Source organism: Schistosoma haematobium, chromosome 1, assembly GCF_000699445.3.
Source record: "Schistosoma haematobium chromosome 1, whole genome shotgun sequence".
NCBI classification, from domain to species: domain Eukaryota; kingdom Metazoa; phylum Platyhelminthes; class Trematoda; order Strigeidida; family Schistosomatidae; genus Schistosoma; species Schistosoma haematobium.
In genome coordinates this window covers 14396304-14408253 of record NC_067196.1, presented here as the reverse complement: position 1 = coordinate 14408253, position 11950 = coordinate 14396304, and the positions used below count along the sequence as shown (strand labels likewise).

At 35.9% G+C, this 11950-nt stretch overlaps 1 protein-coding gene across 1 annotated transcript in view; it reads left to right on the top strand.

The window, feature by feature from the left end:
- The first annotated feature begins 300 nt into the window (after positions 1-300).
- UBR4 (Ubiquitin protein ligase E3 component n-recognin 4) overlaps positions 301-11950 on the top strand; it is a 128786-nt gene continuing 117136 nt past the window's right edge. Inside the window, exons 1-10 of the mRNA XM_051208646.1 lie at positions 301-514; positions 551-642; positions 677-765; positions 1298-1522; positions 2792-2934; positions 3383-3707; positions 4742-4786; positions 8018-8423; positions 10088-10197; positions 11288-11345. The gene's annotated coding sequence lies outside the window, so the exon portion shown is untranslated. The remainder of the gene's footprint in view (positions 515-550; positions 643-676; positions 766-1297; positions 1523-2791; positions 2935-3382; positions 3708-4741; positions 4787-8017; positions 8424-10087; positions 10198-11287; positions 11346-11950) is intronic.

Here is an 11950-nt window from a genome sequence, read left to right as displayed (position 1 = left end):
CTGACAAACTAAAAGTCCCAGTTGTCAAAAAGATTCTTAACATTTATCCACGGCCATTTTAATTTTACCTTCAATGATTGCTATTGTGACTGATTTACCAGCAAAAGAAGACATCGTTTTTATGTGCTTGGATATACGAGATTTGTAATAGTGAAGTGATGTTTCTAGCTGTTGGTAAGCAGCGTCAGAAGTCATTTTTTCTGAGACCGTTCTATATATGCTTCAAACAGGATTCAAACACAGTAATTACACAATCATCTGTTTATACAAACAAACTTTGGGGTTGTCATCCTTTGGGTGCGCTGTTGGATTTCTGGCGGTACACCTGCGTTATCCGCAACCGCTGGTCATCAATATTTTTCAGGATGACCAAGCTTCTGACAGACGACGGTACCCTAGAAAAGTTCCGATGGATGTGCTTTTTTGTATTTGACAGCTGCACAGATGAACGTCCAGTATCTGCAAAAGAAATCGAGCAATTACTGGAGTTCCTGTGTGACCTTGAAGGCAGCGAGTATGTTTCATTTGGTGTCATATTGATTTATTGTAGAAATGCTTACTGTTTTGAGTCAGAAGTTTCAAATAAATTGAAAACTACACTTCTGTGTGCTACTTCAGGACTGCTTGTCAGAAACGTGTCTGGTTTGTTGCAAACTGCTGGTAAAACTTTCTCTAGAACTTACACATATGAACATAAAAGCTCCTGGAACATCAATGGTTCGTCAACTCATTACGCTTTTGTCCGAAGAAAACAAGGATGACGTGGTGAGTAGATCAAGTTGTTTGTTACGACATTGAATCTTACCGAACACAAGTTGACTTATGACTTATGTGTACTCTCTTAGTACACCCATAGTTTTGATTGTGAATACTTTCCGTGAAATCTAAAGATACACTGAGATACCAAAAGCATGTAAGCTTGTCGAATAGCTAGCTTCCAGTCTCTTTGATTATTTGGTCCATATTTCTTTTCTAAATATTCAATTAATTGTGACATCCCTTTATTTTGAAATACCCTAAGGGGTGGGAGTTGATTTATTTTATGAAGTGGAGTTTTTGGTTGTATTTGTAGGAGAGTTCGCACACACAAGGATAAGCCTTCGACTTTGTTTCGTTTTACAAATCTCTATCTGCAAAAAAACTAATTGGTTGATAAGTAGTTAAGTCTTCTGGGTTAGTTCATTTGAAACAAGTGCGTGGGGCAAAATATATTTCTGTATAGCTTGTTTCGTATTTTATTAGTTATGTATTCCACTCGGTCCACGTAATTCTTTAATTTACTTTACTTTCTTTTCAGGAATATATATCAACAACGCTATGCTCTCTATTTTGTTTGGAGCCCATACCGGTGAATCAGTTGAAAATAGTTGAACGACTGTGTGACTCTGACCGCGAATTACTTAAAAAGTGGAAGGATATTGTACCTGATAAGAAAGGTAGTCCTAAAGGGACTAAATTACTAGTGAAACATCGTGAATCTTCCCTGGCCTATGAGTTATGGAATGAAATTACACGGAATACGGTAATTGGTCCATTCCAATGTAGTTAAATATGCATTGTAACTGTAAACTTAATTTTGTTGTCTTCATGTTTAAGTATTTTGTGGTTCTGTGAGTTGAAGTTAGGTTTTTCATAAGCCTTGTACAACCGCTTCTTCTCGGTCTTTTTTTTTGCTTCCTGACTTTTGGTTGTGTTCAAATCGAACATAACGAGTTTATGACTAGACAGTTAAGTGCTGTTAAATGTGGTTCACATTTCGATGCCTAGCTTTATACTTGATTAGTAGATTTCTTTATAGTCTAGTTTTTTGATGGCTTATCATATTTTAGGATGTGGCAGTAATTTGTAGCGTTCATTTTTAGTGGTTTAGAGTCACATAAACCTGATAGTATTTTAGGCTATCTGTCGTTGCATTGTCGAGTACTTTTTAACCTGAGTGTTTTACTAGTCAATGAACTATGTCAGTTTTTAGTTTCACCTGTCTGGTTATTACTCTAGTAAAATGAGCTTTCAATATTCACTATGTTCGAAGATATGATTTAGAATTCCATGTCCTCTGATTATTTCTTTAGTTGTTTCGTTAGTTACAACTGTGATGTCCATTAGCGCACACCTTAGCTCTGTATTAAGCCTGCTAACTGGATAAACGACCAATCTGTGACATTAATTCAACTTTTTAGTTTCTTATTCGTATGTGTGGCGCATATATATTGGCGCTCTCTTGTACCAATATTCACGTGTTCAAATAAATAATAAATATTCGTATATACTGTTAACTATTCCATTCAATAAAAAATTCGGAACACTATACGAATAACAATGAACTTTTTAGTTTTCTGCATCCATGATTACTTGATTACTAAGCAGCATTATATACTATGTTATTTTTACTGTGCACTCAAACCAATTTCCTCAAATTACTGGTTTAAAGAAATTCCACCCATTTGAACTTTAATGTCGGTTCATTTTTCTGGTCTTCATCCTGATCAATCACGAATTTTTAAAAATACGCAATTATATGATTCAGGTTTTCCGTTGTGGATCGAGTATACCGACTGTCAACATCTTTTTACTACATCAGTACGTTACTAATTATCTCCCTTTATATTTTGCTGAAATTGTTTCACTTGGTTACTTTGTTCCTGCTAATTTGCTTCCCGTTCTATCCAGTAGTATGATATCTTGGACTGTTATTCATTGTTTATTTGTGTCATAATATGTTTAATATATGTTTCTGACAAATGTTTAGAATCATGTAAATTACCTAACCTCTTATTTGTGATTGATTTAGAAACAGATTCAAGGGAATTCTGATTTTTGTACCGTCAATACGCGCAATGAATTTGCTATTTGTTGTGTCCAAACGTTTTGGAGCTGTGGTGGTTGGCAGCATGTGCTCAACAATTTGGATGCTATATCCCCTATTTTAGTCAGGTAATTTCACTATCTTTCACCTGTTTTCTTTGCTTGTGGTACCTGTGGTGTAAAGTTTTTAAACTGAAAGTATTTATATTCGTTTCCGGGAAGGGACACCGCATAACAATTTCAAAGATTGGTGGTGTCGAAAAACAATGTTTAAACCAGTCGACTATAGACAATTGTTTGATTTTGCAGTAAAGTTATTGGGGCAACTTTTTGTGATCAATGTTTTGCGAATGCACGCGTTTCTAATGCTCTCAATATTTTTCATTGATGGTTGTAAATAAGCTCAGAAGTAAACTTCTTTACCTTCTATTTATATTCTCTCGAAATATTTAGCATTTAATGACGTATAGGATTATCTTAGTGGCTACTTTCGTTACGGTGTCGACATATTCATTTACATGCTTCCTAATGTAAAAATGAATAATCTTACGATTTACTGTTTACTTTTAAATTTCAGTGATGATGTAAATAATGTTCATGCTCGACTCAAGACCATTAGCTCACTTTCACAGTTGTTCTTGATCGCTTCACTTGAAATCCCGTATATACAGTTGACAAACACCGTGCCAACAAGCGACAGTTTGTTGCTGCATGATAATTTTAGACCACAGCAACAAATGTTTGTTCCTGTCCCAGAAGAAATTGTCACTCACTGGATTGAATCAATTTCTAAGGCTATTCAATCTTGTTGTTTATGGTTTGCAAATTATATCTTATATTCAGAGTTAAGTGATGTTGTATTGAATCGAAGGGTGCTGTTGGATGAAATCCTAGTTGATTTGGTGAGTTATGTTTTTCAAATGTGTTATTATTGAGTCAGTCTCATATTTTTGGAGAATTGGAGACAGCTCAATAAAGAAAATGCTTTTTTTCTAAAATTTTATTTTACCTAGGCTGCATAATCTTATTAACAGTTAATTTACTAGAAACAATAGTCCCATGTTTATTAATTCACAAGTGTTCAACCTTGTGTCTTTTACAATCACTGGATTTCAATGACGGGATGTACAATTAGAGATAACGGTACTGGGTCGTCTATCCTACTCTGTAACTGCAACAGATATTAAGTTCAAAGAAAGTTCAGAAGAGAACAAATGTTTGGTAACTGACGCGCGTATGGGATGAAAGTGTTACCTTAGTAATGTTGAGTTTAGAAATGAGTTTGAGTTGAAAATAATTTGGTTGCTATACTGATGCAAACAACAGCTTTTTCTATATGTTCAACCAAATAACTGTCTACCTAGATGTTCAACACTCCATAAAATAAACATTGAATAGAATAAGTCTTACGGTGGTTATAAGTTCATTGCCCGTTAGTCTGGATTTTATGAGTGAAATAAGCATGTTGACTGTTTTGACTATCAGTATTCAGCTATTAAAAAGGGATCGGGTTACACATACCGATTAAGACTCAGCATCGAGTACCTAAATAGGGAAGGGTTCTTTTTTAAGATACAAATTCATTTTTAAAATAGAACATATTTCTAACCATCATTTCTATTTTACCGTGTTAAATCCCAATATGAGTAGTTCGAAAACCGGCACTTTACTTTGTTATGCCTGTCATTGCTTAACATTCTACAACTTAGTAATGTATTTATTGAACAAGAACTTTTATCATAACTAATCAGTGTTGAATAGCTCCCCTGTCTAAGAAAAGACGAAATATATGTCTTTCATCTCCTGAAGTTAAACAGTATGACTTCTGAGAAGAATAGTCAGTTTTTACTAGACATGAGTAGCATAGTTATTAATTTTAATTCCATACGAGAAAAGTAAAACGAAGTTACCAATGTTTATCAAAACTTTATTCCAGACTTTCCTCTATCAACAACATCTTGGTCGACTAGTATCCTGCCAGGTAAGCGGATCATGGTTGTCGTATTTTGGTTTCATAATTAAGTATTTTTACTTATTTATTTATTTGAAAACATAAATATCGGTACAAGAGGGCACCAAATATATATGCGCCACACAAAACAGTGAGAATTCGAAGAGAAGAAGGAAAAAAATGAATGGTTAGGAGCGTTAAAAAAAGAACAATAACGAACAGATTAGTGTAAGGTAGTGTAGTAATAATAATAATGGAGGAAACGGAAAGGTACAATCAGAAGTGATCTTTCAGTTATGGAAGATACAACCACGTTTTATGAAGAAAGTAAAAGAAGGTTACAGCAGGATCGCCACTGGCTCCTGTTCTGAGCCATATCTGATAACGTCTCTAGCCACTGTGTAGCACCATCTCTCGGACCCCAACCAGGGAGTCGTGAAGGACCGACAGAAGCCAATCCTTTGCAGCTTTCTTTCATACCACAACATCATGCCATACACTGACCACCTCTCCGCTTTTTTCAACCAGTCCCAGAGTCGGCAAATAATGCACGACGTGGAATTCTCTGAGACGACATTCGTAGAACATGTCCAAGTCACCGAAGTCGATGTTTCAAGATGATGGTATCAATTAAACTATCGTCTCTGTGCCCGAACACACGATGCCGAACCTCTGCATTACTGACATGGTGTTGCCACTGAATGTCAGCAATCCTTCGGAGACAGCGATGATCGAACACAGAGTCGTCTAACATCCTCAACTCGGAGAGGCCAGGTTTCACAAGCATAGAGCAAGACTGCTCTCACCGATGCGTTGTAGATCCGAACATTTACAGCCAGACTAACATCACGAAGGCGCCAAAGGTGGCCCAGATTGGCATAAGCCGCTCTGGCTTTCACTATTCGTGCATTGATCTCATCACTCACACCCCCACCAGCACTTATGCAGCTACCTAGATACACGAACTTCTCGACTACTTCTATCTGTTCACCATCCAGGGTGAGTACAGGATTAGAATCCTGCCAGCCTTGTAGAAGTACGTTGCACTTCGAAGGTGCAAAGCACATACCATACCTACGAACACTGGTTGTCAACTGATTAAGTGCGGATTGCATGTCTTGGGCATTATCTCACAGTAAGACAATATCATCCGCATACTCAAGGTCGAGAAGTCTTTCTCCAGGCAACAGATCCACACCACCATTACTTATATCCATCAGAGCTGTTTCCAGAATGTCATTGATGGCAAAGTTGAAGAGGAATGGTGAGATTGGGCAACCCTGCCTAACCCCACTGCTCGAATGGAACAATGGAGAAAGGTGGTTGTATGCCCTCACTCTGCCTGAGGTGTTTGTATATAGGGCCTTAAAGGTGTTAATAAACTTCTCAGGCACACCCTTCTTCAATAGACAATCCCAGAGAACAGTCCTGTCCAACGAATCGAAGGCAGCCCTGATGTCAAGAAACATTACGATTGCTGGCCTGTGATAAGTATGGCGGTGTTCTAACATTTGGCGAAGGATGTAGATATGATCAATACATCCTCGACCAGAACGAAACCCAGCCTGCTCCTCACGAGTCAATCTTTCTCGAGTTTTGGACAATCCACAAAGTATGATGGAAGCCAACAGCTTGGACGCAATCGGGAGTAGACTTATCCCCCGATAGTTGTTACAGGAACGACGTGAACCCTTTTCAAAGATAGGGACAACTATCGACTCATTCCATAACGTTGGTACACCCTCTAGTTTCCAGACCTTTGTAAACAACGTCGTCAGTTCTTTAGCCAGAAAGTCACCACCTCTTTCAAAAGGGCCAGAGCTAAGTCATCTGGGCCTGGCGATTTGTATCGCATCAAAAGTTGGAGTTCCTTGCGAACTTCCGCCTCATTTGGTGCATCAGTCGTCACCGGCCATGGAGGGCAGGACAGTCTGACCGATGTTGCCGGAGCAGCAGGCCAGTTGAACTGCCCTTCGAAGAATTCTGCCCATCGTTCAAGACGTCGATGGATGTTAGTGATTGGCATCCTGTCATCCTCACAGATTGTTTCGCTCACACCAGACTTCTTGCTGCCAGTGGCTCAGATGAGTTGGAAGAGCTTCAGGTAGTTATCAGATGCAGCTGCTGTTTCCAACTTATTAGCACGCTCTGACCGCCAGGCTTCTCGGTCCTTACGCAAGCTTTGCCCGATTTCATTACGTAACATCCTTCGTTTGTGGTCAAACTCACGGTCGTTCTTTGTCTTCCTTTGGAGCGTGAGATTAAAATTACTTTGCATCTTTCTTTCTACTAACTAATTCTTTCTTCCTGTACTATATCCTTATGCACAATCTTTTTTATATATTATTACCGTTGAAGTAACTACTTCTATGATTTTGGTATTCATCTTTTTGTGCTAATGAGGTGTGGCAACTTGGACCGATGCATATATGTGCCTGGTCCTACATTGTAACTGATTGACTGACAATAATTCACTCATTCCTGTATATAAAAAGTTAACCATCCATATATTATGTTTACTGCTCACTAGGATTGTGTCTATATTGAATCAGTAGTTTTATCAGGTGTGGGATGAATTTCAAAATGCTTGTATAGTTTTATGAGACTTTTCAGTTCAGTATGCAAATTAACGGTTATATATAATGGGGTCTATTTTGGTGATTTTTTGAATTAGATTAATCAACATTAACCAGGCATATAATCGAATGGTTTATGGAGAAAAACCCAGGTATAAATTACGATTCAGTAGTTAAGTTTTGCTATTTAATATACCATGATAACAGTACTTTATTCGACTCTTCCTAGATCAGAATAAGAACTGAAAGAGAAAAATATCTGTCCCAGCTAACCTAACAATATAGGTACAACAGTAACATCACTAAAGTTTATATAGGATTTGCATAAAGATCTAGAATATTGATTCTCCCGCTGGCGCTTATGACTTGAAAGCCGATTAATCTACTTATTTCGATATGAACTTGATCGGATTATTCAATAGTCCTGTCGTTCTAACAGACTTTTTTATCATCTGAAGGTGATGGTGTCTGTTTGTGATAAATGATACATGATCTCTTGATTGAGCTTTATTTTATGTTTAGCTTTGTTAACAGATTGGTATACTTCATGATTTTAATCATTATGTTATGACTTTAAGCCTCTTATTGTTTTCATGATTTTAGTATTTCATAGTTATTTTTGATATTCCACTTTTTAAGTTCCAGTTCAATTTCTTTTTTTTCATGTTCTGTTGTAAAAAATTAGATGAATTCAAAATTTTTTGAGATAACCAAATCCTTAAATTTTGGAACTGGCTTAATGATGCTCAACTTATTTGCCAAGTCGTTACCTAACATTCTACCAGCTGATCAGTCAGATTTATTATGTTTGATTGAGTCTTTAAACAAATGGGATCGTCAGCTTAATTTAGTGCCAATTAAACCTTTGCTATTGAAGTACTTTTCGCAGTTGTTTAAATTTAGCCTAACACTGTTGGCTTCTGGTGACTCTGAGTATTTTAGGTATGGGTCAGATTTCTCCGTTACCCAGAACTCTGACATCCTGTCGTCGTCACTGCCTTCTTTACCATTTTTACTATCGTCATCAGATGATTTGAGTTTATTTAATCGAAATATCAAATATCACTTAGATAAAAAATTTGATCCAAATGGTAAGATTTTTATAAGGTTACTTATTATCTGTCTTCTTGGTTTTTTGTGTATGTATTATTGTCTTGTTTCTATCGTTGGTTAATTTGTTCATTTTGGACATTTTCCATGATCGTCACTTTGTTTTGCAAATGCAGTTAGGTGGTGTTTGAAAAAATACTTAGTGGTCAGGTGTAAAAATGACACCAACTCATAGAGTCTTTATTGATTTGGAAATATTGGCTTCTCGATAGTCGAATCCTCGAATCAACGTGGCAAAATTGATCAGACTAATGTTGCCGCATTTATTCTATGTTCTCTGAATTTCTGAAACGTTGTTGTTCGTCTACTTTCATTATTCTTACTTCTCTTTGTTATGTCATTGGCTATACGTTTATTACGAAATACGATTGCTTTTTAGATATGCTGACTCATATGACCAAACTAATGACGCATACACCAGTGCGAACATCCTAGAGTCCTTATTGACGTTTTCCCCACCATGCTTTGCCTTTTAAGTCCAGAACGCCAATCTCAGCCTCCGCGATACGAATCATATATTTCAATCACACTTGGTTTATATACAAACAAAATCAGATCGCATCACACCACAAAATAGAAAATAACATTTGTACGTGATCTATCCAAAAGTGGCTGTGATTGTGAGAAACTGTTACTAATAAATTGGGAATATCTCAAGAGTAGTAAATCGTGTGATGATAGTCAATAGATTAAATAAAAGCTTATAATGTAGGGAATATGAATATGCATATAATATAATCACTTAATAGTCATACATTAAGAATATACTTATAATATTAGTCCATAAGTACTTTCTTACGGTTACCATTCATTTATTGTCGTCCGGATATAACATTCTTAATATAACTTCCCGCTTTTCTTCCATGTTATGCAATATTCTGTACTGTTGTATTTATCTAGATTATGTTCTTAACTAAAGGACTTATTTTTCAAGTTCTAAGTGTATCACACTGGTTTACTAATTAGGTACTTCTCCACAATTAAATTAGTATTGTTGTAAATTGCTTTGCAAGTTTTCACATAGTTTATAGTCGTACACGCTTCTAGTTTGGCGATAGTCTTTGCCGTGAACTAGCACATCAGCTAAGAGAACCACAGGAAGTTAGGAGACACTGGACAGTTATTTCATCTTACTTTGGAGTTCAAATTCTAAACCCCATAAAAAATGGAATTCAGTACCATTTTTTAATCTCCAGATCTCACGAACATAGTAGACTTAAAACATCAAGTTGTAATCTAGCAATAGTTCGCATTTCCAAATTTAATCTATGAATACAAAAGCTATGGTTTCTTAGTTGCACTTTTAGCTCAGAATCAAATCTTTGCTACTTTTCATAACTTGCCATTTTGTGGTAACATTTAAAGAATATGTTAAATATAACGATAAGGTTTACCATAGAATAGTCACTACGAAGACACTCTTTCGTCTCAGAATTCATCTTTTAAAATGTTTCAGCAGTGTTCAACGTATCCCCTAAATGGTAGTGTTTAAGAATGTTGCAGTCTTTTGATTGTGCTGTGTTTTTCTAGTGGTATTTCATCAACTCGTGTCCGTCTTTAATATAAACTATATACGTACTATAAAATTATAAATTGTCTGTCATGCAGTATCTCTATCAGATTTTTTTTTAAAAAAAAATTACAGAGTTTATAAACCAATCAGAAAAACCCTCATCGTTATCTCGTTTATTTGTTATGTGTGGTCATCATCTTCATGTTGATTTAATGCGCATTCTATCAGAGATGTTTAATGTGGTAGGTATATTTGTGTAGAAAAAGTATTAATCATCAGTTGACTGTTTCATTTTGTTTCTTTTTCCTGAAAATACAGTGCTAAAACTTACAAACCCCCTAGATAAAGTCACGATATGGTCTGAACACATACTAATGATTTAAAGGTGTAAATTCATGGTTTAAATACTCTATCTTTTATGTATTGTGAAAGTCAGGACGGCTTCTGAAAACTTCGTTAACACCATCTTTAACACCGGTGTGACGTTATCACGGCTCTGAAAAGTCAGATTTATGATATAACGGTTAGACCGGTTCAATTTTGTGTTTGTGATACCTGTCCTCTCTAAGCTGCGGGTGTTCAGTGACTCTGTGTCCGATCGTCGTTGTCTCCGAAGGATCGCCAACATTGAACAGTAATGTTAGTGAATTTTGTTCACTGGGAATTCCGCTTCTTCCACGATTCCAAGTTCACCTTCGTGATAAGCACCATTTAGCAATAAGCCTAGGAACATGGTTTCCTTTCGACTAAATCCAACCACCACACAGTAGAGTTTGCAGTTGCATATTGTTGATATGATGGTGGCCGAAATATTTTACTTTCAACTAACAGATCGCATGTTCAAACCCCATTTTTTGTACTGACGTATTTAATTTCTTATATGACCATTAAGTAGTTTTTAACTGGGTTCCAATAGTTTTTACCATAATCGATGACGAAAAACTCAAAAGTTAATTGCTAAGTGGGAAGATGGTTTAGAGGCATCAAGTATTGTACTTTGTGTCAAGTAGAGACGAAACTGGATTTACATTGTTGCCCATCAATGTTTTCTCACAAGAAAGTCGCATAGTAAGCTTACTTTTTCCTCTAGAACCGATATGATGTTCGAGGAAGGTGATTATCTTTATTAAGATATTTGTTCCTACATAGATACACTGTCTTATGTTCATCATCGATTACTAAATGTACTTTAAATGACTCATTACATAAAGTAAACATTTGCTTATATTCAATCATTTTTTCTAATGCACTTTTCATTTGGTTTCATGAAGTTGTATGATAAGTGGCCTTTTTTGTCGAACTTACTGTTCCATCTTTTTTTGTTTGTTATAGATTCAAGAACATTCTCGAAGATTGTCTTGTAGTAGTTATCAACAATATTTGCGTAAAGGTACGGTTGTGTGTGTGTAATCGACGTTTACCATTCTTATTACTTATTCAATGTAGTGCTTAGTTTTGTTCTCACTTTGCATTTGATTAGTCCTATGTTCTTTGGGGGTCCCAATGAGATATGTCATATTGGGTATAAAGCGTCATTTTTAGAGTAAATTTACTGTCCTGAATTTTAGTTCGATCGCTAAAAGGCGATAATATATCACACAAGTATTAGGCTTAACTGTCAAGTATCGACTCATTGACCAGTGAGTGAGTGACATACAAAACCTATGTCTTTCATTTGGTTATAACATTAGAAAAAACATTTTGCTGGCTATGTTGTTTTTGACCTCACTTTTATAAGAACGAGGTATCATGGATATTTTACGAACAGATACGAGGAATATGAAGCAAATATTTTTGGTTTTAAATGACTATGGAATGCACAATCATAAAGAAATTGTTGCTTGAAACATTCTTGTATTAGTACATCGTAAATAAGTTTATGATGCAAAAAACATGCTATACATGGTGGTAATCTGTCTTAGAACTGACTCGGGAAACGAAATTTGTTTTAATATTAGATAGTATAATGTATAGACCATTTTAAACACTTCAAAA